This window comes from Cervus elaphus, chromosome X (assembly GCF_910594005.1).
Source record: "Cervus elaphus chromosome X, mCerEla1.1, whole genome shotgun sequence".
Taxonomy (NCBI): Eukaryota; Metazoa; Chordata; class Mammalia; order Artiodactyla; family Cervidae; genus Cervus; species Cervus elaphus.
The window spans coordinates 121010866-121038303 of NC_057848.1; the positions used below are offsets into that span (position 1 = coordinate 121010866).

General features: G+C 43.7%; 1 long non-coding RNA gene across 1 annotated transcript; it reads left to right on the plus strand.

The window, feature by feature from the left end:
* Positions 1–1225: 1225 nt before the first annotated feature.
* LOC122689207 lies at positions 1226–12697 on the plus strand. The gene is made up of 3 exons (XR_006339745.1): positions 1226–1646; positions 11506–11572; positions 12383–12697. It is a non-coding gene; the product is annotated as an uncharacterized LOC122689207 (long non-coding RNA).
* The last annotated feature ends 14741 nt before the right edge of the window (positions 12698–27438 follow it).

Sequence of the window (27438 nt, forward strand, 5' to 3'; positions counted from 1 at the left end):
AGCCCATACTCTGTGGTATTGAAGAGGAAAAGTTAAAATTTTACATAACCTCCTGCTCCTTCTGCCTCTGTAATTCAGCTTGCTCCTTGCAAAGTCTGGATCACGTAGGTCACATAGTCTCAGAAAGTGGGGACTTACAATACTAGGAACTGGAGCTTATCTCACTCACCCTTGTCCTGTTCTTTGCGATTGCCCAGCACCTGCAAACCTGCAAACCCACTTAATCATGCCTGTCCGTATATAAAAATTCTGTAACCCCTTTGTTTGGGGCTCAGAGCTTGGGCCCACTCTGGGCCCAACTCCTCTGGGCCCACCGGCGTAATAAACCTGAGTTCTCCAACTCTCCGAGTGTGGTGCTTGGTTTCTAGATTACTGGTTTCTACAACAGTATGACATCGATTACCCTGCACCCCAGTTGTGTGTTTCTCATATTCATGTGCACACAAACCGGTGCATGTGTATTTCCTTAGAACACATATTTAGAAGTGGAACTGCTAGGTCAAAGGACTCAATTTATTCAACAACCCCCCACCCCCCACTTTGAGCACCTACTGTGTACAGGGCACAGTTTTAGGTGCTGTGGGGACACAGGGGAACTAGAAATCTCTATACACCCTGGTAGTACTGACATTCTAGTAGAAAGAGGTGTCTGTTTTTTTTTTTTTTAATTCTTATAGATGCTGGCACATAAATTCACACTTCCATCAGTGGCATCAGGGGAACGAATGCCTTTTTATGGGCCAGGGATCTGCAGCAGGGGGTTGGATCCCTTAGCATGGCTCTCAACAAGATCTTTAGGCTAGGATGCTCTATTGAGGGACATTTGAGAGGGAGACGGAGGATGGAACATGGGCAAGGGGAGGAAGATATGAAAGAGAAAGGGCGTCTTTAGTTATGTCAGCGTGAATCGAAGTGTGAATGATCCTTAGAGTATTGACATAAAACAGCTCTTTTTAGGTCACACACACAAAGAGCGTGAGGTTTGGGAATGAAGTTACTGACGAGACTCTGCACCTTCGGGACACTCCATTGCGCGACGCAGAGATGGAACAGTCCGCTGTGGGAGGTACCACGGAGGTGGGTGGGTAGTGTACTTTGGAAGAAACCATTTCATGTCTGGGGACACGAAATATCCCGCGCGTGTATCGGCCCCTTCCCCAAACTGAGAATAGCGATGCCCTGACCGACCTCGGCCCCGGGGGCCGGGGTAGGGTAAACTCCACCCTCAGCCACCGCCACGATCTTATATTTAGCCCCGCTTGAGTTGGCTACCGCTTCTAAGCAACAGCGGGGTGGGTGGAGTGGGGTGGAAGGTCGTGGAGTGGTGATTGGATCCTAGATGAGGAGGGCGGGATCAAATCTTGCCCTGAGCTTTGATTGGCCGCCGCGAGATTCCCTACTGAAGCTCTTCCAGGGTACCGAGGTTTTCTGGAATCACTTAAAGGCTACGAGCCCGGGGTTCACCGGCTGCGGGATGCCATTGGCTGCTGGTTTGGCGCAGGCGCTATGGCTCCCGGGTTGGCGTTCGGGGTTGCTGAGGCAGGGCTTTGGCTACTGGAGAGTGTAGGTTCGAATCCCATCTAGGAACTTCAGTTTGCGCACCTGTAAAAGAAGCTGGTATTATTGGCTGGCACAGAATGTGTCGGGTAATCTTTTCTATTCTCTTTTACCTGTTGTTTCTCTTTTTAGAACAATGCTTATTGCATCCCATTATATTGATTTCAGGATCCACTCACCATTCACAACAGCAACTGAGAAAAATTCTTCTCCAGGGTTCCTGATATCACTGTATTAGGCTGCCTTTGTAGGTCTGAGTCCGGCAGAGAAGGTTCAAGGCGATCTCATGATCCTCCTCCAAGCCATCCCCTCCTCCCCCGGGAGAGGATGACTTGGACGTTTCATACCCCTTCTGGACCAGGCCTGACTCGGGGTGTGTGGCAGTGTGTGTGTGTGTGTGTGTGTGTGTGTGTGTGTGTGTAGGAGTTAGGGTGAGGGGCTGGGTCATAAATGACTAGAGAGCGATGCATGATTTCACGCTCTAGGACAGAAGGATGTGTGACAATTAAAGGAGAATTTTGAAGGGGAGAAAGACAACTCAAAGGAGTAAACTTTGATGATGGGATTTTAAGCATCAGGCAGGGAATGTGTTTGGTTGAGTGTAAGTGAGTAGGAGGATAATGGTTTTTAAGTCAGTCGACTTATTATATGCTGTGTGCATTTTGGAGGACTGTGTTCAGAATGTGAAATCTCATTGCTTGGAATCTCAGTTCAAAGTATGACGTCTGTGGGCCTACAGTGAAGTCTCTCAGCTGTTTTGAGGCTCTTGTCACAGGGGTTGTGGTTTTCCAGACGTTTGTGGATTTCTGTCCCAGGGTATAAAATCTCTAAGCTGTTTGAGGGTCTTTGTCCTTGGGTAAGTGGGGTTTTTTTTCACTTAAAGTTGAATTCCTTTTTTTTTTTTTGGCATTTCTTTGACTACTAGAGGGACATAATGTTGTTTTCTGAGCTTGTGGAACCATGTATTTAAGGTTTATAAATTCCGTTCTATGTCCTTTGATCTTTTTTCCTTTAAAAAGCTTATTTTAAAAATCACTTTAGACTTAGAGAAAAATTGCACAAATAGTGCAGAGTTCTTGTATACCCTTTGCCCAGCTTCCCCTAATGTAAAGCACTTAAATAAAGATAATACAGTTTTAGAAGCAGGAAATGAATGATACTATTGTTCTTGAGCTGTTCACCTATTTGGTGTGTGTTCAAAGTGTGAAATATCTGAGCATTTTGGACCCAGAGCTCTCTTAGTTTTCCTGTCCCATACTTGATGTCTCTGAGCATTTGGTTTCTGTTTCTAGATGCTAGGTTTTTCATCTTCTTGGTGGTCTTTGCCCCAGAGAATAAAGTTTTTGACTTATTAGGGGTCTCTTGAAGGCACGTCTTCTCTGAGCTGTTTAGGCTTCTGTATTCAGGGTGTGGGGTCTTTGAGCACTTTGGGGGATCTATGTCCAAAGCTGTGTGTACTCTGTTACTTTTTATGGGTCTTTATCAGAGATTCTGAGGTTAGTAAGTACTTTTGGGTTACATGTCTAGGGCAGGATTCTTCAACCTCAGCACTGTTGACAGGTTTTTTTTTTTTTGGGATATTGCTGAAATTTATTACGTAAATGAAAACTCAAGACCATGAATCTTAAGATTATGATATTCTACACGAATTTCCCCCAAATCAAGAATAAGTGGATAGCATAGGAAACTTTACTCAATATTCTTTAATAACCTATATAGGAAAAGAATCTGAAAAAAGAATGAATATATGTATATGTATAACTGAATCACTTTGTTGTACACTTGAAACTAACACAACATTGTAAATGAACTATACTCCAATATAAAATAAAAATTAAATTAAAAAATAAAATGTGTGAAAGGAAAAAACTGTTTAAGCCAATGTGAGTAGATTTCTGTTGTTCATAACAGAATTAAATCAACCATTAAACTTAAAAATAATAAAAAATAAAGAGGAATACACAGAAAAAAATAATAATTGGATAAATAATACATTTTAAGTTGAAATATAATTGATCTACAACATGATGTTAGTTCCAGGTGCATAGCAATGATTTGATATTTCTATACATTACGAAATGATCACCACACACTATTGACATTTTGGATTGGAAAATTTTTTATGGAAGGTGTTGTAGGATGTTGTATTCATTTGCTAGAGCTGCTTTAAAAAATAGCACCACATCAAGGGCAGGAACAGAGACACAGATGTAGAGAACGGATGTGTGGACATGGGAGTGAGGGGGAGTAGGATGAATTAGGAGAGTAGCATTGACATATATACATTACTATGTGTAAAGTAGCTAGCTAGTGGGAGCCTGCTGTATAATGCAGGGAGTTCAGCTCAGTCTGTGATGACCTAGATGGGTGGGATGTGAGTGGGGTAGGAGTGAGGTCCAAGAGGAAGGGGATACATGTGTGTGTGTGTATATATATATATATATATATATATATATATATATATATAGCTGATTCACTTCATTGTACAGCAGAAACTAACACAACATTGTAAAGCAACAATAAAAATTTAAAAATAGTATCAAAAACTCGGTATCTCAAACAACTGACATTTATTTTCTCACAGTTCTGAAGGCTGGAAGTCTGAGATCAAGGTGTGAGTCCAGTTGGTTCTTTCTTGGGGGGTGAGAAGGAGAATTTGTTCCATGCCTCTTTCCTAGCTTCTGGTGGTTTGCTGGCAGTCTGACATTCCTTGGCTTTTGCTGCATCACCGCAATCTCTGCCTTCATCTCCACATGGCATTCTCCCTGTGTGTGTCTGTGCCCAAATTTCTCTTTTTATAAAGACACCAGTCATATTGCATTAGGGGCTCACCCTACTGCAGTATGACCTTGTCTTATATTTGTAATGACCCTATTTCCACATAAGGTAACATTCTGAGGTCCTAGGGATTAGGAATTCAACATGTGAATTTTGAGGGACACAATTCAACTCATAACAGATGTTTAGCATGAGAAAGAAAAGAAAGGAGGGAGAGAGAGAAGGAGCAGTCCCCAACATCCAGAAGTTGTCCTGGCACCCACAGGTAAGCTGTTATTCTCTTATTAGACATAAAAAATCTCATAGAATACGAACCTCAGACAAGGTTATTCTGAGACCATGCCAAAATGAGACAAAGCCAAGCCATGTTATAATGTTGTCTAAGCATAGGCAAAAACAAGGTCACTGTGCCATCCACACGATACCAAACATCCTTCTCTCTTGGTTAAAATGAGTCGGCCCTTTGCATCAGGTAGCCAAAGTATTGGAGCATCAGCTTCAGCATCAGTCCTTTCAGTGAATATTCAGGGTTGATTTCCTTTAGGATTGACTGGTTTGATCTCTTTGCAGTCCAAGGGACTCAAGAGTCTCCTCTAGCATCGCAGTTCAAAAGCATCAATTCTTTGGTGTTCAGCCTTCTTTATGATCCAACTCTCACATCCATACGACTACTGGAAAAACCATAGCTTTGACTATACGGACTATACGGAAGAGCTGACTCATTGGAAAAGACCCTGATGCTGGGAAAGATTGAAGGCAAAAGGAGAAGGGGGTGACAGAGGATGAGATGGTTTGATAGTGTCACTGGCTCAGTGGACATGAATTTGAACAAACTCCAGGAGACAGTGGAGGACAGAGGAGTCTGGCATGCTGCAGTCCATAAATTCACAAAGCTGGACATGACTTAGGGTCTGAACAACAACAACTTGGTTAAAATGAGTGACTGCTACTTCTCTATCAATTTCAGCATTATCCTTACTCTAGGCTGCCTTCCCCATAGATTTAAAGGCTTATTGGGATACCAAATAATAAATCTGCTCTCACTTTGTGACAGCATCCGATCTAGAGTGAGCCTGCAGTTCCTTAGACCCTTCCCCAAACCACTCAACTGAAGCCCAGATTCTATGATTTGTTCTCTCTAACACCCTCTTACCTAGATGTCCCACGGTTCCCCACATTCTTCCTCACTGCAATGAGTAATAAACCCAACTTGTTTAACTACAGGTATGTTCCTGGGGGTGGGGGGTCTTTGGCTAAAGGGCAATGACAAGCAGCATCCTTGATCTCTACCCTCTAGATGCCAATAGCACCTCTGCCCTCCCAGCCTTGACAGCCAAAACTGTCCCTAGATGTTGTCACATATGGTGGCTCAGACGGTAAAGAATCTGCCTGCAATGCTGAAGACCCGGGTTTGATCCCTAGGTCGAGAAGATCCCCTAGCAAAGGGAATGCCTACCCACTCCAGTATTCTTGCCAGGAGAATCCCATGGATAGAAGAGCCTGGCGGGCTACAGTCCATGGGGTTGCAAAGAGTCGGACATGACTGAGCAACTAACACTTTCACTTCACTTTCAGACCCTGTTTTGGAGTCTGGAACCCCTAAGTCCTGACTGGATGGTAGGAGAGTCTAACTTTTTGAATCATCTTTCTAAACCTTGATTTACTAAAGTTTTACAAGACTTAGCTCTGAGTCAATAGGACAATATACAGTCCACACATCTACACTCCCCTGACTTCTGAAAGCAGATTTCAGGGGTAGGGGGAGGAATGCAATCCAGGTAAATGCCATCTCTGGTCAGGGGCCACTGTGGGTCTGAGATTGTTTCAGTTGGAATGTAGGAGTAACATGCACATATCATTTACTATAAATGTGTATTGGATTCAAGAAAGAGTAAATAAATACTCGCCAGATTTGTGTCTCCATCTCTACAAAATTCACAATTGTACTTCACTTGTTTGCTTGAGAACAGGCATAATTGACTGTATACCATGGGGCAGGGCTACACAATGAAGAAAAAACATTGTTCCTCTTGTGAAAACTGTAAATCTGGTTATAAGACAGACAGGTTTGTGCATTTATGCAAGAGGTTAGGTTCTGAACTCTGGAGAAAGGCTTTGGGAGAGGGTGCAGAGGCTTAGGGGGCTTCCCAGGTGGCGCTAGTGGTAAAGAACCCGCCTGCCAATGCAGGAAATGTAAGAGATGTGGGCTTGATCCCTGGGTGGGGAAGATCCCCTGGAGAACGGTATGGCAACTCACTCCAGTATTCTTGGCTGGAGAATCCCATGGACAGAGGAGCCTGGTGGGCTATAGTCCACAGAGTTGCAAAGAGTTGGATACGACTGAAGTGACTTACCACACATGCACACAGAGGCTCAATGAGTCAAAGAAGCCTTAAGACAAATTTTTTAAAATAGTTGAAACTAAATGAAAATGAAACTAAAACTCCCTAATTTGTGGAATGCAGCAAAGCAATGCTTACTTAGTTGTTGTTCAGTCACGAAGTTGTGTCCAACTCTGCAACCCATGGACTGCAGCATGCCAGGCTTCCCTGTCCTTCACGATCTTCTGGAATTTGCTCAGACTCATGTCCGTTACTCAGACTCACATCCAACCATCCCATCCTCTGTTGCCCCCTTCTCCTTCTGCCCTCTAGGGAAGTTTAAAAGGCATTTTGGCTTCTGCCTTGCTCTTTCTGGGATCTCTTGCTCTAGTGGAAGCCATCCACCATATTGTGAGGATACTCAAGCAGCCCCTTGGGGATACACCTGTACCACATAACTGAAGTATCTCAGCCAAAAGCCAGCACTAATTCATTAGCCGTGTAAGAGATCCAACCTGCAAGTGGAGCTTCTGGCTCCACTCCAGCCTTCAGATGACTGCAGCCCAAGAGATCCAAAGCCAGAACTGTGCAGTCAAGCTTCTCCTGAGTTCCTGACTCCTCAAAACTGTGTGAGATAATTAACATTTACCATTGTTTTAAGCTGCTAAATTTAGGGGTAATTTGAGGTGTTTCTGAGCTCTTTGAGAGTCTTGGTCCAGGGTTCCAGAGTCCTGAGTTTCTTGTAACCTGTATGTATATCTGTATGTTTTAAGCATTCTGTGCTTCACATTTTCAGGTCTCTGATCTCTGGGTTCTCTCTCTCTATGTTTTAGATGTCTGAACCAATTGAGGATCTAGGTCTAGAATTATGGGAGTTCTGGGATGTTTTTCTGTTCATGTCCAGAATGTGATCATAACTACTTGGGATTTGTGATCCCACAGTATAACGTCTCTAAAATACCTTGTATTGGAGTTCAGGATTTGAACTTTCTGAGCCCTCTGGCAGTCTGTGTTCTGGGTGTGAGGACATTGAGGCCTTTAGGAGTTTGTGTCTCAGATTTCACAGCCATGAACTCTTTGGAGGATGCATACAGGTTTTGTTTGTTCTTTGAACTCTAGGGATTTTTAGGGCCCAGAAAGAGATATCACCGAGGTGACTAGAGTCTGCATCCAGGGTACTGGGTGTCAGAACAGTTTGGGCCACTGAGTTCCTGGATATGAAGTTTCTGTGGTGTTTGAGAGTCTGTGTTCAGATATTAATATGACTGATTTTGAGGGCAGGGGGAATCTGTGTCCTAGGGTTTCAGCCCCCTAAACTGTTTAAGGTTGTTGTAAGGTTCCTGTGCTGTTGTTGGATGTATGTTCCAAATGTGTGGGATCCCTGACATGACTGTGGCTGAATGTTGCAGTATAAAAGGTCTCTCTCTGTTCATAGGTATACATACCAGGGTGGAAGGTATCTGAGCTCTTTGAGTGTGTGTCTGAGATCATGAAGTCTCTCTGATCTATTTGGGTGTTGTTTCCCAGGATGAGAGACTTCTGATTTGGTTGGGGGTATATATTCCAGGATGTGAGTTGTCTGATCTATTTGGGTGTGAATGTCCAGAGTGTGAGGTTTCTGCTCTGTTGTGGGTATACATCCAATGATATAAAGTTTTGGTCTGCTTGTAGGTATATATTTCAGGGTATGAGTTCTCTGATCTGTTTGTCATTGTATGCTACAGAATTTGAGGTCTCTCTTCTTGGGTGTATGTCAAGGGTATGAAGTCCCCGATCTATTTTGGGGGCTTATACCCTTGTTGGCTCAAGTAGTAAAGAATCTGCCCACCAATGCAGGAGACATAAGAGATTCAGGTTTGATCCCAGGGTCAGGAAGATCCCCTGGAAGAGGAAATGACAACCCACTCCAGGATTTTTGCCTGGAGAATCCCATGGACAGAGGAGCCTGGCAGGCTACAGTCTATAGGGTCACAAAGAGTCAGACACGACTGAAGTGACTGAGCATGCACCCTTGGATATTAGAGCTCTGATCTCTTTGTAGGTGTATGTGCCTGTGTATGAGCTCTCTGATCTGTTTGTGGTATGTGTCCCAAGATATGAGGTCCCTGGGCTCTTTGTGGATATATTTCCCTGGTTATTATATTTCCCAGATTTTTTGGTGTGGTTTTCTGAGGGTATAAGTACTCTGATCTGTTTGTTAGGTGTGTGTTGCATGATGTTATGACTATTCTATCTGAGGGTGAATGTTCCAGAGTGTGAGGTCTCTGCTGAGTTTGTGAGTGTGGGTGTGAGGTCTCTAAAATGTTTGTGGGTATGGTTCCCAAGATGTAAGTTCCTTGAAGTCTTCGTGGGTGTATGTCCCACAGTATGAAATCTGTCATCTATTTCTGGATGTATGTCCCAAAATGAGGTCTCACTTCTCTGTCCCTATACCAATACTCTTGATGGGTGTATGTCAAGGATATGGGTGTATGTCAAACTCTCTGATATTTTTGTATTTGTATGTCCCAGGGAATGAGGTCTCTGATCTGTGGGGTTTTTTTTGGGGGGGGTTGCATAATGTGAGTTTTCAAGTATGTTTGTGACTGCATGACTTATGATGTGGGTTTCTGATCTCTTTGGACATGTGTATCCCATGGTATAAAGTGTCTGAGCTCTTTGTTGGTGTATATCCCAAGTGTGAGGTCTCTGATATGTTGGGTGGTATATTTCCAAGAATGTAAGGTCTCTGATCTGTTTGTTGCTGTACACCAGTATGTGAGTCTGTTTTCCTTGGTGTATGTCGAGGCCTGTTTATGAGTATATTTCCCAGGTTATGAGGTCCCTGATCTGTTTCTGGGTGTATGTCACAGAGTAAGAAGTCCCTGATCTGTTTGTCCACAGAAGTCTCTGTATGTAAGGTCTCTGATCTTTTCATGACTATATCAAGAGTTTGAAGTCTTTCATCTCTATGGTTATTATTCCCAGGTGTGACATCTGTGTTGTGTTTGTGACTTTCTGTCTTGGAATTTTAGGTATCTGGGTTGTTTCTGCAATATCCCAGGATGTGATGTCTGCTGTTTCATTGTGTGTGTAGGTCTCAGTTGTGAGGTCCTGATCTGTTTATGGGTATATTCATCAGAATGGGAGATCTGTGATATGTTTGTGGGTGTCTGTCCCAGAGCATGAGGTCACTCATTTGTTTGCACATGTAGGTCCTAGGATCTGAGATCTTCATGTCACTATAATTACCAGTACGTGAGGTATCTTTCTTTTTCTTTTTTAAATTTTTTAAATTTTTTTGTGAGGTATCTTTCATGAGTGTATGCCAAGAATGTAAGTCCTCTGATATGTTTGTGAGTTGAATGAACCTAGTTGCAAGGTTTCTTTTTGTCTGTGGGTTAGGTCTCAGTGTGTGAGGCCCATGAGGTCTTTTGGGGTGTAGGTCCCATGGTGTAAGGTTTGGGGGATTATTTAATGGTTTATGAACTTGTGAGGGTTATGATCTTTTTTGTCATTGTATGTTTAAGGGTGTGAGATCTGTGACTGTTTGTCATTGTATGTTCCAATATGTGAGGTCTCTCACATGGGGGTATGTGAAAAAAAATGTAGTCTTTGATCTATTTGTGGTTGTATGTCCCTTGATGTTCTTGATGTCCCTTGATGTTCTCCTTTATTCCTGTTCTCCTCTATTCCTTTCTCCAGAGAGAGAGAGAGGTAAGGTCTTTCATCGAGTGACAGTATATGGCCTGTGATATGAGGCCTCAAACTGATTTGTTGGTATAGTCCCAGGATATGCGCTCTCTCCTCTCTTTTGAGTGATGTATTCCAATTTGAGAGGACTCTGCTTTGTTTCTGGATGTTTTTCCCAGTATATGGGGTCTCTGATCTGTTTGTGGTGGATACTGCAGGATTTGAGTTCTTTGGTATATTATGTTTGTATGTCTCAGGTTGTGAGGTTCCTATTCTCTCTGTGGGTGAACATCACAGAAGGGGTTATCTGATCTGTTTGTGTTTGTCAAGGGTGTAATGCATGATATGATTGTGCATTTATGTCCCAGGATGTAAGGACCACAGCTGTTTGCAGGCATTTGTCCCAGGATGTGAGGTCTCTGATCTGTTGGGTTATGTTTGTCCAGGGGTGAGATTTCTAATCTGTTTTAGGGTACATATTCCAGGATGTAAGGTCTCTGATCTCATTGTGGGTGTAATTCCCAGGATTTGATTGAATGATTCTCTGATCATTTGCGAGTTTCTCTACCTTTTAATAGGTGTACATCCCAGGCTGTCAGTTCTCTGATCTTCTAGGAAGATTATTTCCCAAGATTTAAGATTTCTTTCTTTCTTTTTGGCTGTGCTGGGTCTTTGTTGGTGCATGCAGGCTTTTCTCTAGTTGTGGCAAGCGGGGGCCTACTCTCTAGTTGCAGTGCACAAATTTTTCATTGTGGTGGCTTCTCTTGTTATGGAGCACAGGCTCTAGGGCACTCAGGCTTCAGTAGTTGTGGCTTCCAGGCTCTAGAACACAGGCTCCATAGTTGTGGCTCATGGGCTTAGTTGCTCCACGGCATGTGGGATCTTCCCAGATCAGGGATTGAACTCATGTCTCCTGCATTGGCAGATGGATTCTTCACCACTGAACCACCAGGGAAGCCCAGGATTTGAGATTTCTATTTTGTTTGTGGGTACATATGAAGTCTTAGATCTCTTAGGCTGTGTATGACCAGAGAATGTAAGGCTTGTGACCTCTCTATGGGTGTGTTTCATGGTATGAGGTCTATTCTCTGTTCATTCCTATGTTTCAGTATGTGATGTCTGCTCTTGAATTTTGTCAAGGATGCACATGCTCTAATCTGTTTGTTTTGTATTCCAGGACTTGAAGACTCTGATCTGCTTGGTGGTGAATATCCCAGAGTGAGGTGTCTGAGCTCTTTGTATGTGTATGTCTCAGGGAGGGAGGGTCGTGACGGGTTTGTGGGTATATATTGTAAGGTTTCAGATCTGTTTAGAAGTAAATTCCAGCAGGTGATGTATCTGAACTCATTTTGAGTGTATGTACCAGGCTTTGAGAGCTCTCACATGTTTGTCAGTATATGTGCTAGTGTGAGAATGCTAATCTCTTTCTAGGTGTACCACCCTACATGTGAGGTCTCTGAACTCTTTGTCGGCTTATGTTGCAGGATTTTAGGTCTATGATTTCTTTATGGCTATATTTTCCAGGTTTTTAGGTCCCTGATCCGTTTGTGGGTATATAAATCACATATGAGTTCCCCGATTAGTTTCTGGGTGTGTGTCTCCCAGGACATCATGTCTCGACTGATCTATTCATGTACATCTCTGTTTAGCTGAATACTGGTGCTCACTAACATCCATGTCTCAGTCCCTAGGGAAAGTGTTAGTCATTGAGTCATGTCTGACTTTGCAATCCCAGGCTCCTCTGTCCATGGGATTCTTTAGGGCAAGAATACTGGAGTGGGTTGCCATTTCCTTCTCCAGGGGATCTTCCTGACCCAGGGATTGAACCTGGGTCTCCTGCACTGCAGGCAGATTCTTTACCATCTGAGCCACTTGGGAAGCCTGTGACTATGTTAACTTTCTGGCAGAAGGGACTTTGCAGATGTGATTAAGTTAATCACCAGGAGGCTGGGAGTTTATCCTGGATTATCCATGTGGGCCCAGTGTGGTCACTAAGGTCCTTACATGTGGGAGGCATGATGGTGAGAGTCAGAAATAACACTGTGACAATGCAGGCTGTCTAAGAAGGTGATGTAATGATGGAAGCAGAGTTGGAGAAGGAGATTTGACAGCTGAAACAGAGAGAAGAGAGATCAGAGAGACATTTGAAGATGAAACGCTGCTGGCTTTGAAGATGGAGGAAGGGGCCATGAACCAAGGACTGCAGACAGCCTCTAAAACTGGAAAATGAAAGGAAGTGCATTTTCCTGGAGCTTCCTGGAGTGAAGTAGCTCTGCTGACAACTTGACTTTATCTCTGTGAGACTCAAGTTTAGGTCTCTGACCTATAGAAATGTAAGATAATAAATTAGTGTTGTTTTACAATACCAAGATTTTAGTGATTTGTTATAGGAAATGAACAGTGTCCTGGGTTGTGATGTCTCTATCTGATTGTCAGTGCCCATCCCAGGATGAGAACTCCATTACCTGTTGGTGAATGTGTGTCAGATGGTGTGAGGGTGTGCCCCCAAATATTTGGTCTCTGAGCTGTTTGTTCCTATATGTCTCAGAATGTGAGGTCTCCAATATGTATGTTTGTGTCCTAGGATATGAGGTCTTTGAGCTGATTCAGGATGTATGTCCAGTATTTGAGGTCTTTTTTGGGGGGGTGGGGCATCATGCCACTTGTGGGATCTTAGTTTCCTGACCAGGGATTGAACCTGGGCTTACAGCAGTGAAAGCACAAAACCTATAACCACTGGACCGTCAGGGAATGCCCATAGCATATGAGCTTTTTAATAAGATATCTGGGATTTGCATTCCAGGTTATTAGGTCTCTGGTGTGTTTCAGAGGTATTTCTGATATTAATGGACTTTCTGCTTTTCTCAGTGATATATCTACCATAATATGAAGTCTCAAGCCTATTTTGTTATGAATATCTAGAGTGCTAGGTTTCAAAGAGCTCATTGTGAGTTTATGTCCCTTGGTCTGAATCCTCTGATCTCTTGTGAGTACTTATGCTTGGCTTTGAGCTCTTTGATCTCTTTGTGGGTATATGTCACTAGATATTCGTTCTGTCATCTATTTCTGGGTCTTTTTCATAGCATGTCTTGTCTCTGATGTTCTTGTGAGTATCTGTTGCAGGATTTGAGATCTCTGATCTAGTTGTAGTTGTATGTGGTCTCTGAAGTGTTCTAGAGTATATCCCATGATGTGAGTCCCCTGATATGTTTGTTGGTATATTTCTCAGAGTATGAGGTCTCTGGTCTCTTTGAAGGCATAGACTGCAGGGTTTGAGGTCTGTGGTCTCTTTGTGGTTACGTGTCCAGGTTGTGAGGTCTCTAATCTGTTTGTTGAGGTGTATCCCAGGGTGTGAACTCTCTGATCTCTCTGTGTGTTGGGTGGGGGGAGCAGTACATGTCTAATGGTGTGAAGATTCAGATCTGTTTTCTGGTAAGTGAACCGGGTTGAAAGGACTCTGATGTGTTTGAGGGTGTTTTCCCAGGATGTGAGTTCTTTGATCTGTTTCTGGACACAGATCTTAGGACACGTGGTCTCAGAGCCCTTTGTGGGTGTACATCCCAGGTGTGAGTTCCCTGAGCTGTTGGAGGGTGTATATCCCAGGGTGTTAGATACTGATACTTTTGGTGTTATTTGTAAGCATATGAGATTTCTAATATGATGCTTTTGAACTGTGGTGTTGGAGAAGACTCTTGAGAGTCCCTTGAACTGCAAGGAGATCCAACCAGTCCATCCTAAAGGACATCAGTCCTTAGTGTTCATTGGAAGGACTGATGTTGAAGCTGAAACTCCAATACTTTGGCCACCTGATGTGAAGAGCTGACTCATTTGAAAAGATCCTGATGCTGGGAAAGATTGAAGGCGAGAGGAGAAGGGGGTGACAGAGGATGAGATGGTTGGATGGCATGACCAACTCCATGGGCATGAGTTTGAGTCAACTCTGGGAGTTGGTGATGGACAGGGAGGCCTGTCATGCTGCAGTCCATGGGGTCACAAAGAGTCGGACATGACTGAGTGACTGAGCTGGACTGAACTGAACTGACGCTAAAACATATGATGGGATGAGAGGTTTATTATGTGTTAAAGTGTGTATATCCAAGGTATGAGGTTTCTGAGTTCTTTTTGAGTGTATATCTGAGTTGAGGTCTCTGATCTGTTTGCAGGTATGTGCCCCAGGATTTGAGCTCTCTCATCTCCTTGTGGGTGTATGTGCCAAGATGTAAAGTATCTTTAATCACTCTGGGAGTATGTTCCAGGATACTCTGACATATTATGGGTTCTTATTGTTGGGTGAAGTGACTTAGCAGCAGTAGCAGCATTGTTGGGTTTGAGGTCTCCAAGCCATTTTTGATGGTATTTCTCAGTGAGGTCTTTGATCCATTTGTGTGTGTATCATGGTAACTGAAGTTTTTTTTGTTTTCCTTGTCTCTTCTGCTTATTAGGCAAGGGTATGAGGTCTGTTTGAGTGGGAGTATGTGTCCCCAATTTGTGAGGTTCCAGACCTGTTCCATACACCTGTTTGTGGGTGTATGTCCCACGATGTACATCTCTCTGCTCTCTTTAGATGTCTGTCTGAGGGTCGGAGGTCTCTGATCACTGTCTAGATGTGTGACTCTGGATGAGGGATCTGAACTGTTTCTGGTGTATGCCCCAGGATTTTAGGTCTCTGACCTTTTTGTAGGTGTGTGTTTTTGTGATATGACATCTCTAATTTTGAATGTCTGTCTCTGCTGACTTAAAGCCTTCTAAAGATGTCTAAATCCTTGTCCAATGTCTTCAACCTTGAAAACTATGAAAATGTGACCTTACATGTTAAAAGGTACTTGGCAGATATGATTAAATTAGGCATCTGCTTTTTAAAATGTATTTTTAATTGAAGTATAGTTGATTTACAATGTTGTGTTAATTCCTGCTGTGCAGCACAGTGGCTCCGTTACACACACATATACATTCTTTTTATATTCTTTTCCATTATGATGTATGCCAGGATATTGAATATAGTTACCTATGCTATACAGTAGGACCTTGTTAAATTAACCATCTTGAGATGGGGAGATTTTCTTAGATTTTCTAGGTGGGTCCAGTGTAATCACAAACATCCTGAAATGAGGGGGTGGTTGTTGTTCAGTGGCTAAGTTGTGTCCGACTCTTTGCAACCCCATGGACTGCAGCACACCAGGCCTCCCTGTCCCTTTCCATCTCCTGGAATTCACCCAAGTTCATATCTGTTGAATCAGTGATGCCATCCAAGCATCTCATTCTGTATCACCCTCTTCTCTTTTTGCCTTCAATCTTTCCCTGCATCAGGGTCTTTTCCAATGAGTTGGCTGTTTGTGTCAGGTGGCCAAAGTTTTGGAGCTTCAGCTTCAGCATCAGTCTTTCCAGTGAGTATTCAGGGTTGATTTCCCTTAGGATTGACTGGTTTGATCTCCTTGCTGTCCAAGGGACTCTCAAGAGAGGGACAGAATGGTTATTGTCAGGAATGGAAATGACAAAAGCCAGATCAGACACAGCGACCTGATTTGAAGATGTTTGTGGGTATATGTCCCAGCTTGTGAAGTCTTTGAGTTGTTGATGGGAGTCTGTATTAGGCTATGACATCTCTAATTGTTTGTATGGATGTGTCCGGGCAACTGATAGGCCCCAACAAAGGGCATGTGCCAGGGAGCCCTAATCGAGGAGAAGATAATGAGAGAAGCAGAGACAGAGAAGATGTGATGACCCAGGCAGAGATCAGAGAGATTTGAAGATGAAGTGCTTATGGCTTTACAGGTGTAGGAAGGGGCCCAGGACCAAGAATGCAGGTGGCTCTGGAAACTGGAAAAGGCAAGGAAATGGATTCTCTTTAGAGTCCCCAGAAGGAAGACAGCTCTGTTTACATCTGATTTTAGGACTGACTGGAAGACCCACTTTTGGGTTTCTGACATACAAAAATGTAATATAATAAATAAATGTGTGTTTTTTCATGACACTAAGATTGTGGTGATTTGTTAGAACAGCAATAAGAAATGGATACGGTGTCCTGGATCGTGACACCTCTATCTGACCATCTGAGGATGTGAGCTCCATGGTGTTTGTGAGTGTGTGTCTGATGGCAAGGGTCTTAGATCTGTGTGTGTGAGTGTGTGACCCCAGGCAAGAGGTCTCTGACCTGTTTGAGAGTGTGTGTCCCCCTAAAATTGTGGACTCTGAGGTTTTTGTGGGTGTATGTCTCAGAACATGTGGGCTCTGATCTGTTTGCGAGTGTGTGCCCCAGGACATGATGTCTCTGTACTGATTTTATGTGTACATATGTGAGGTCTCTGAGGTGTCTGTGAGTTATGTTTAGGTTGCTAGGTCTTGGATGTTTCATAGGTGTTTCTGAAATAGGAGATTTCTGATTAATTTGGTGATGTATGTATATATATATTTACATATACACATATACTTACATATACACATGTAGATGTATACATATACACATATGTATGTATCTCTGATCTATTTCAGTGTGTATATCCAGATGTGGGGCTTCCCTGATGGCTCAGCAGGTAAAGAATCTGTCTGCAGTGCAGGAGACACAGGAGAAGCTAGTTTGATCCCTAGGTCAGAAAGATCCCCTGAAGAAGGAAATGTTAACCCATTCCAGTATTCTTTCCTGAAAAATCCATGGACAGAGGAGCCTGGCAGGTTAAAGTCCAAAGTGTTGCAAAGAGTTGAACATGACTGAGAAACTGAGCACAAAAGCACATACATCCAGGTGTGAGGTTTGAAGCTTATTATGGGTGCATTTTGTATGGCTTAAGGTCTCTGATCTTTTTGTGGATCTGTGTCCCAAGATATGAATCCTTGGAACTCTTTGTGGGTGTTTTGTGAAGATGTCAGGTATACAATCAGCCTCAAGCTGTTTTTCCTAGAGTGTGAGGTCTCTTCCTTGATTGTGGGTGTGTGCTGCGGGACTTGAGAGCTCTACTATGTTTGTGAGTGTATGTCTTGGGTTGCAGAGAGTCTCACCTCTGTGTGTGGGTACATTTGTCATATGAGGTCTCTGTTCTGTTTTCACCTTTCTATCACAGAATTTGTTTCTGGTTACCTTGTGTGTGTTTGTCAAGGATGTGAGATATCTTCTATTTGTAGTTATATGCTTCAGTTTGTGAGGTCCCTGCCTTGTTTGTGGGTAGATGATGTGCACAGAACATGTGCCTCACTCCTTTTTTGGATGTATGGCCAAGGGTTGGAGATCTCTGACCTCTTTGGAATTGTATGGCACGGAATGTGAAGTCTTTAAGCTACTTATTGGTATATGTCTCAGGATGGGGTGTTTTTAATTGTGTGTGGAGGTATACGTGGGGTTGTTGGAATAAAGGTCCCTGAAAGATGTCCATGCCCTAATCTCTGGATCAAGTCAAAAAATCCTTTGTAGATGTGGTTAAGTAATCATCTTGAGATGAAGGAGGTTATTCTGAATTTTCCAGGTGTGCACAGGATAATCACAAGGGTCCTTATAGGAGAGAGGCAGAACAGTTGGTCAGGGAAGATGTCAGATGTAATGACAGCAGTAGAGATCAGAGAGAGAGATTTGAAGATGAAACGCTGCTGGCTTTGAAGGTGGAGGAAGGAGTTACGAGCTAAGGAATGCAAGCATCTTTAGAAACTTGAAAAGGCAAGGAAACATTTGATTCTCCCTGAGGGCCTCCAGGAGTGACACAGCTCTGCCAACAACTTGGGTTTAGACCTTTGAAACCCATTTTTGGCTTCTATAATAAATGTGTGCTGTTTTATGACACTAAAATTGTGACTTGTTACAGCAGCAATAGGAAATGAAAACAATGTCTCAGGTTGCACTGTCTCTATCTGATTGTCAGGGCACATCCCAGGGTGTAAACTCCATGATCTGTTTGTGAATGTGTGTCTGAGTGGGAGGTCTCTGATCTGTGTGCGGGTGTATGAACCATGTTGAGAGGTCTTTGAATGTTTGAGGGGGTGTGTCCCAGAACTTGTGGTCTCACAGCTGTTTGTGGGGATATGTCTCAGGATGTGCGGTCTCCACACATTTTTTTGGTACGTGTCCTTTCATATGAGGTGTCTGACCTGATTTAGAGAGGACATTCCAATATCTGAGGTCTCTGCAATGTTTGTGGGTTGCATTTCAGTTTGTTAGGTCTCTGATCTACTTGGGGGGGTATTTCTGGTGATATGAGGTTTTTGATTTGTTTGATCATGTGTTTACCAGAATGTTGGATCTCTGATTTATTTAGGTTTATATGTCCAGTGTGTGGGGGAGTCCAGAGCTCTTTGTGGGTGTGTGTCCTTGACTTGAGGACTCTGATCTGTTTGCTGGTTATGTCTTAGTACATGAGCTCTCTGATCTGTTAATGGATCTATGTTGCAAGATATCAGGTCTCTGCTGGTGTTTTCTTAACCTGTAAGGTCTCTGATTTGATTGTGGTTGTGCGTTGCAGGATTTAAGGTCTCCATTTGTGGGTCTCAGGTACCTATGATCTCAACATTGTTTGTCAAACATATCCCAGGATTTGAACTTTCCGATCTGTTTGTTATATATGAACCAGGGCTTGAGGTTTCTGATCTATTTGTGGGTGTGTGTTGCAGAGTTTGAAGTCTGTGGTCTTTTTGTGACTTCATGGGAGGGTTGTGAGGCTCTAATCTGTGTGTGGATGTATATCCTAGGATTTTAGGTCCTTGATCTGTTTGATGATGTATGTCACATGTGAGGCCTCTGAACTGTGTTTGAGGTCTCTGATCTGTTTATGGCTACATGTCCAGGTGGTGATGTCTGTACTCTCTTTGTTGGTCTATGTCCCAGGATGTGAATGCCCTGATCTGTTGGTAGGTAGCATCTGATGCTATGAAATGTCTGATGTGTTCACTGGCCAGTGAACCAGAGTGTGAAGTCTCCGACCTATGCCAAGATGTTCTTCCAGGATCTTAGTTCTCTAATTCATTTGCTTTCAGCATGCTCTAGGAAGTATTCAATCTCTGAACTCTTTATGGATATTCATTCCAAGGATATGAGTTCTCTGTGTCATTGGCGCGTGCATATTCCAGGTTGTCAGATTTCTGAGGTTTGAGGAGGATACTTCCAAACTTATGAGATTCCTGGTTTGTTTGCCTAGATAGATAGATAGATATATGTCTGTGTCTATAATGCGAAGAGCTGACTCATTTGAAAAGACCCTGATGCTGGGAAAGATTGAGGGCAGGAGGAGAAGGGGACGACAGAGGATGAGATGGTTGGATGGCATCACCGACTCAATGGACATGGGTTTGGGTAGACTCCAGGAGTTGGTGATGGACAGGGAGGCCTGGCGTGCTGTGGTTCATGGGGTCGCAAAGAGCTGGACACGGCTGAGTGACTGAACTGACTGACTGATGTCTATATCTATATACTTATCTGATCTGAAGGTATGTACTTCCCAGGGGGCACTAGTGGTAAAGAACCCACCTGCCAATGCAGAAGACGTAACAGACATGGCTTTGATCCCTGAGTCTGAGTCAGGAAGATCCCCTGGAGGAGGGTGTGGCAACCCACTCCTGTATTGTGGCCTGGAGAATCCCATGGACAGAGGAGTCTAGAGGGCTACAGTCCATAGGGTTGCAAAGAGTCGGACATGATGCAGAGTTGGACATGATTGAAGTGACTTAACACACACACACATGTCTATGTCTATGTACTTATCTGATCTAAAGGTATGTGTGTCTAGGCTGTGAGGTTACTGAGCTCTCAGTGGATTATTTTCTTTGTTTTGAAACCTCTGACCTGTTTGGGAGGAATGTCCCAGAATATAAGCTCTCTGACCTTTTAAGTGGTATATGTTGTAAGATCTCAGGCCTATGACTGGTTTCTGGCTCTTTTTTCCTAGCATACAAGATCTCTGGGCTTCCCTGGTGGCTCAGTGGTAAAAGAACCCACCTGCCAATGCAGGAGACACAGGTTCAATCCCTGGGTCAGGAAGATTCCCTGGAGAAGAAAATGACGACCCACTCCAATATTCTTGCTTGGAGAATTCCATGGACAGAGGAGCCTGGTGGGCTACAGTCCATAGGATAGCAAAGAGTCGGACATGACTTAGCAACAGAGCAAACAAGCAAATGAGGTCTCTGACTTGATGGTGGGTATATATTGCAGGATTTGAGATCTCTGATTTGTCTGTGGGTGTCTATCTCAGGTTGTGAGTTCTCTGATATGTTTGTGGATGTGCATGTCAAGGTGCCATGTCTCTGTACTCATTCTGGTTGTATTTCCTGTATGTAAGGTAGTTTCATGCTGCAGGATTTGAGGGCTCTGATCTCATTTTGGTGGTATTTCTCACGTAAGGTCTCTGATCTGTTTGTGAGCGTTTATCACAGTATGTGAGTGCCTGAACTCTTTGTGCAGGTTTATCAAGGGTGTGAGATCCATTTAGCTCACTGCTATGTGTCTTGTTTGTGGTTTATGTCTAAGGATGTGTTTCTCTTGGCAATTTGTGTGTGTGTCCCAGATGGTAAGTTTAATTCCAAGTGATTGAGGATGCCGAGCATTTTGGTGGGTATGTGTTCCAAAATGAGTGTCACTCTGTTCTTTTTGGATGGATATTACAGGGTGGGGGGTATCTCATCTATTTGGAAGTATGTGACTCAGAGCGTGAGGTCTATGAACTATTGGTGCATGTTTGTCTTTGGTGACTGAATAACAGCCCTTCTAAGAGGTCCACTCTCTAATCCCTGGAACCTGTACTTATGTTACTTTATATGGCAAAGGGGGCATTGCAGGTATGATTATGTTAAGCATCCTGAGATGAGGAAGTTATCCCAGATTACCCAGATGGGCCCAGTGTAATCACAAGTGTCCTTATAGGAGGGACACATGAAGGTAAGAGTCAGAGAACACAATGTAGTGACAGAAGTGGAGTCAGAAAAGGTAACATGATGACATAAGCAGAAATCAAAGAGACATAGAGATATAGATAGATAATAAAAAGAAAGAGAGATCTGAAGATGAAACACTGTTGTCTTTGAAGATGGGAGGAAGGGACCAGGAGCTTGGGAATACAGGTGGCCTGTAGGAACTAGTTTCTCCCTTAGGAACTCCAGAAGGAGACCAGCTCTACTGCCACCTTAACTTTTACCTTGTAAAACTCCTTTCCAGTCTTTGATCTGCAGAAATGTAAGATAACAAACTTGTTTTATGACAGTAGGATTGTGGTGATTTGTTACAGCAGCAAGTTCTGAGAAGATGAAAGGCCTGCATCTTCAAGAAATGGAATAGGGAATTCCCTGGTGATCCAGTGGTTAGGACTCCATGCTTTCACTGCTGAGGTCCTGGGTTCAATCCCTGGTTGGGGAACTAGGATCGCCACAGGCTGCACAATGTGGCCCAAAAAATTTTTTAAAAAAGGAATAAATGTAGTCTTCTTCTCTGGAAGGAAAGAAAGAAGGAAGGAAAGTAGGAAGGATGAGAGGGAAGGGGGGAGAGAGGGAAAAAAGAAGAATACAATGTCCCAGGTTGTGATGTCTCTGTCTGGTTGTTAGTACACACCCAAGAATGTGAACGCCATGATCTGTGAGTGTGTGTCTGCTGATGGAAGGTCTCTGGTTTGTGTTCGAGTGTTTGAACCAGGGTGTGAGGTCTCTGTTGTCTTTGATGTTGCATGTCCCAGAATTTGTGGGCCCAGCTGTTTTGGAGTAAGACAGGAGCCCTCTGATCTGACTTTGTGTACAGATCCCAGGATGTGAGTTCTCTGAACTGTTGAGGTATGCATGCTCAGGGTGTAAGGATGCTGAGCTCGTTGTGGGTACATTTCCCTTTGATTGAAACCCCAGATCTGTTTCTCGGATTATGTTCCAGGATGTGAGGATTCCTGATCTGTTTGTTTGTCTCAGTTTTGTGGTGAGAGGCCCCTGGTATGTTTACTGGTGAATGAAGCAGGGAGTGAATCCAGGTGTATATGCCATCATGGGAATTCTCTCATCTGTTGGTGGGTACTTGTCTGATAGTGTGAAGTGTCTGGTGTTTTCCTGGGGGAGTGGACAAGAGTGTGAGGTCTCTGATGTGCCTGACGGTGTTTTCCCAGGAGGTGAGTTCTCTGATCTGTTTCTCAGTGCATGTCCTAGGATATGAGGTGTCTGGTGTTTTGTGAATGTATAATACATCCCAGAGTGTGAGATCTCTGAGCTGTTTGTGGGTATTTATTCCAGGTATCTGATGTCTTATGGGGATAATTTAAGCATTTTTTTTTTTACTTGTTTGATGGCATATATGCCATTAAGTGAAAGTCTTATCTATTAAAACCTCTCTATATCAATATTCATATCACTATAGATAGATTAAAGTGAAAAGTGAAAGTGTTAGTCACTCAGTCATATCTGACTCTTTGCAACCCTTTGGACTGTAGCCCGCCAGGCTCCTCTGTCCATGGGATTCTCTAGGCAAGAATACTGGAGTGGGTTGCCATTCCCTTCTCCAGGGGATCTTCCCGACCCAGGGATCGAACCCGGGTCTCCAGCATTGCAGGCAGATTTTTTTTACCATGTAAGCCACTAGGGAAGCCCAGATAGACAGAGATATATCCAGGATGTGAGATTTCTGAGTTCATTCTGGGTGTGTGTTTTGGGATGTGAAGCCTCTGATTTGTGGGTGCATATCCCACATTGACAGCCCTCTGAGGTGCTTATGGGTGTATTTCCATGCACTTGTTTCGGGGAGGATCTCTGTAGGTGTGTATCCCACGATCTGAACTCTCTGATCTCCTTGAGTCTGTGTGCCCAAAGATTTCCAGTGTCTGTATTTGTCTGGGTGCATTTATCAGCACGTGAGGTCTGTAACCCGTTTGTCAGTGCATGTTGCAAGATCGAAGGTCTCTGGTGTGATTTGGGTTGCGTTTCTCAGACTGAGTCTTTGATCTGTTGTGCGTGTATGCCACATGCAAGTGTGTCATCTCTTTGCGTGAGTTTGTAAAAGGGTATATGAGGTCTGTTTCATTTGAGGTTATATGTCCCAGTTTGTGAGATCCCTGACCTGTTTGTGTGTGTATGTCAGAGAATGTGGGCTTTTTTTTGCCCTTTGTGTGTGTACATATCCCAGAGTTAGAGGGGGTCTATTTGTGGGTCCTAGAATGTGGGTCCCTCTTTGTGGGGGTTTATCCCAGGATGTCAGGTCCCTCTTTTCTTTGTGGGTGTATGTCCCAGAGAGTGCATTCTCTTATGTCTTTGTGGGTCTGATTCTCAGAGTGTGAGGACTCTAAGCATTAATTGGTGAATGTTCCAGAATACCCAGCTGTCTCATCTTTCACAAGTATGTTCCCAGGGTAGAAGGTCTCTGAGGTATGTAACTCCAGATGTGAATTCTTTGAGCATTTCATGGGTGTATGTACTGGGATGTGAGGCCTCTTTTTGTTTGTGTATGTATATTCTCTTTGGTTGAATAATAGACAATGTCCTCACCCCATTCCTAGAACTTTTTAATGTATTATCTTACCTGGAAGAAGGGACTTGGCAAATATGTACTAGTAAGCATCCTGAGATTGGGGCAGTTATCCTGGATTACCTTGGAGGATCCAGTATAGTCACCATATGATCTTTATATGAGGGAGGCAGAACCTTCAGTATCAGAGAGGATGAAGTAACTGTGTTTATTGAGACATGGAGGGCTATGTTATGACAGAGGAAAGTCACAAAAAGTGATGTGATGGTAGAAGCTGAGGTGAGAGAGATTTGAACCTACAAATGCTTGGATCCTCTGTCCTCTTTGTGGGTTATGCCACAAAATGTGACATCTACAATCTTGTGTATTTGCTGGATGTATTCTTCAGCACAGGGAGTATCTAACTTGATTGTGGATGGGTGTTGCAGGATTTGATGTCTTCGTTTTATATGCTCCAGGCTGTAAGGTCTCTGATCTTTTTGTCAATGTACACCCTAGGACTTGAGCCCTCCCATCTATTTGTGGATGTATTCCCCCATATATAAGGACCAGTATGTTTCTGTATGTGATTTGTAGGTTTTTATGTGTTTGATCTGTTGGTGAATGTCCAAGGATGTGAAGTCTCTGAGGTGTTTGTGGGCATATTTCCCAATACATGACTTTTTGGGGAGCTCTTTGTGGATGAGTATTCTGGAATGTGTCTCTCTCTCCACTTTGTGTGTCTATTTTGCTGAAGGGAGGTCTCTGATCTGTTTGCTGCTGTCTTCCCAGAATTTCAGGTCACTGATAGGTTTTGGGTATCCGTCTCAGGATCTGTTATCTGTATCCTCTTTGGTTTCAGGCATCAAGATGTGAGGTCTCTGATTTGTTGTATGTTCTAGGATACAAGGTTTGTGAATGGTTTGTGGGTGTGTTTTGCAGGATTTCATGTCTTTGATCTGTTTGAGTGTGTGTTCTAGGATGTACGGTTTCTGATCTGTTTCTGTGTATATTTCCTAGCATGTGAGGTCTGTGAACATTTTGTTACTCTATGCCCCAGGGTGTGGCAGCCCTGATATCTTCATGTGTATTGTCAAGCATTCAAGGTCTCTTAATTTGTTTTTTGCTGTTTGTTCCAGGATGTGAAATCCCAATCTGTTTGTGGATATGTGTCCCAGGCTGTGTGGTCTCTGATCTATTTTGGGGTGCATGTCCCAATGTTTGAGGCCTCTAGTCTGTGGATGTGTTTCCCAGGATTTTAAAGTATATTTCCTAGAACATGTGTCTCTCTCTGGCCTTTTTCAATGTATGTCCCAGGGTGGGCAGTATCTGATCCCTTTGCTGTGTACATTCCATGGTATATGCTCTGTGTGACGTTCTGTGTCTTAGGGTCTGAGGTCTCTGTTGTGATTATGGGCGTATGTCCAAAGACATGAGTTATCTGACCTCTTTGGGGGTTTATGTCCCAGGATGAGAGCTCTTGCATCTAGTTCTGTGTGTATTTCCAGCTTTCAAGGTCTCTTACTTGTCTGTGGGTGTATGTCCAAGGGTGTAAAGTCTTTGATCTATGTGAGGACCCATGTCCCCAGGTGTCACATTTGTTTGTGGGTGTACTTCAACAGCTCTAGTGGTGGTGTGTCTCAAGATATGAAGATCTATTCTAGTATGTCCATCAACAGTGTGTAGTGTCTCATCTGTCTGGGGCTCTGTGTCCCAGATCACAAGGTTTTAACCTGTCTTTCTTGTCCTAGCACATGAGGTCCCAGGGTGTTTTGGGTTTGTGTTTCAGGATTTGAGTCTCTGGTCTTTTTGTGGGTGTGAGTCCCTCATCCATTCTTTGGTTTATTTCCCAGGATATGAGTGCTCTGATCTGTTTGTGGATACGTATCCCAGGGCTTCCCTGGTGGCCCAGCAGTAGAAGAATCTACCTGCCAATGCAGGAGATGTGGGTTCCATCGCTAGGTCAGGAAGATCCCCTGGAGAAGGAAATGGCAACCCACTCCAGTATTCTTGCTTGGAGAATCCCATGGACAGAGGAGCCTGGCGGGCTGTAGTCCATGGGGTTGCAAAAGAGTCAGACATAACTTAGCGACTAAACAACAAATGCCAGCATGTGGCATGCCTGTAGGTTTATGTGCAAATATTGCAGGGATTGAGGTCTATGATGTTTGTGGTATATGTCCCTGAATGCTGTTTCTCTGAAATACTTGTAAGTGTGTATCTCAGCCTGTGTGGTTTTTGATCTTTTTGTGAGTATGTCACAGGATGTGAGGTCTGGTCTTTCGGGGCTTGTATTTCCTAGAATTTGAATTCTCTGAGCTGTTTTTGTATGTATGTCCCAGGGTGTGAGTTTCCTGATTTGTTTGGGTGTGTGCGTCCTGCGATTTGAGGTTATTCGATGTTCTACATCCAGCATATTTTCTTTGAATTATATTTTAGGGTCTATATCCTAAGTCTCAGAAGGACTTCTGAATGCTGGATTTGGGGGTTCTGAGCTCTTTCTGGTCTACATTCCAGGGGTGAGTTCACTATGTTTTTTGGGTAACTGTCCTAGAGTCTGTGGTCCCTGAACTCTTTTGGTTTGAGAGTTTCTTGACCTGTTTGGGACATATTTTCAGGCCTCTTCTTTTTGGGAGGCCTCAATCCCAGGGTGTGAGCTATCTGACTCATTAGGGATTTGTTCCCGGGTCAAGTTCTCTGAGCTTTTAATGGGGGGATGGGGGTTGCTGGTTAATGAGTTTTCTGAGCTATTTGGAGGTCTTTACCAGGTGCGTGAAATCTCTCAACTCTGTGGTAGTTTCTGTGCAGAGTATGACATTTCTGAACCATTGAGAAGTGGTGAGAAGGTGGCTGAGCTGTTTCGGGTGTCACCCCCTGAACTGTTTTGAGCCCACATCCCAGGGAATGAGTTCTTGCTGATGTTGGGGATTTTGTCTTTGGGTGCGATTTTGAGGGGCAGTTTCTGGATATGTTTCCAGAGTTTGGGGTCTTTCTAATGCCTCAGGCCTCGGAGGTGCTTCACCCTCTGTGTCCCAGAGCGTGAGATCTCTGAGCTCTGTATCCCCTTGCTGTTGAGGTCCCTCACTGTTGGGGTGTGTTTCCAAGGGTGAGGTAACTCCTGTTGGAGGAGCCTCCATCCCAGGGAATGGGGTCCCTGACTTACTAGGTTTCCAGGGTTTGAGGTCTCTGAGAGGTTTGGGGTTCTGTCAACAGTTTATGGTGTCTCTTGGATGTTTTGGGGTTCATGTCCTGGTTGTTAAGTTTCTGAGCAGTGTAGGGGTCTGTGTCATAGGGCGTGATGTTCATTAATTTTGAGCATTTTGGCACTGTGTATCTGATATGTGAGGTCTCTGGCCTGTTTGCAGGTCTGCTTTCCAGGGCGTGAAGTTAATAAAGTCTGAGGGTTTTTGTCACACAATGTGAGTTGCTTGTTTGTGGGCATAGGGAGCCAGGATGTGCTGTGTCTGAGCCGTTTTTGTGTTTGTCTCCCAGGATAGAAGTTCTCTGATGCAAGGTCTGCAAGCTGTTGTGGGTCCGTGTCCCAGTTCTGAGGTTTCTCTGCCATGTGGGGCTGACTCTGCCCAAAACGTGAGGTTTCTGGGCTGTTTGGTGATCTATGTCCATGAGGGTCAGGTGTCTGAAGTCTTCCTGGATACAAGTACAAAGTGCAAGTTCCCTGAGTGCTTTTGAGGTCTGAGTCCAGGGTGTGCTATTTCTCAATCATTTGGCAGT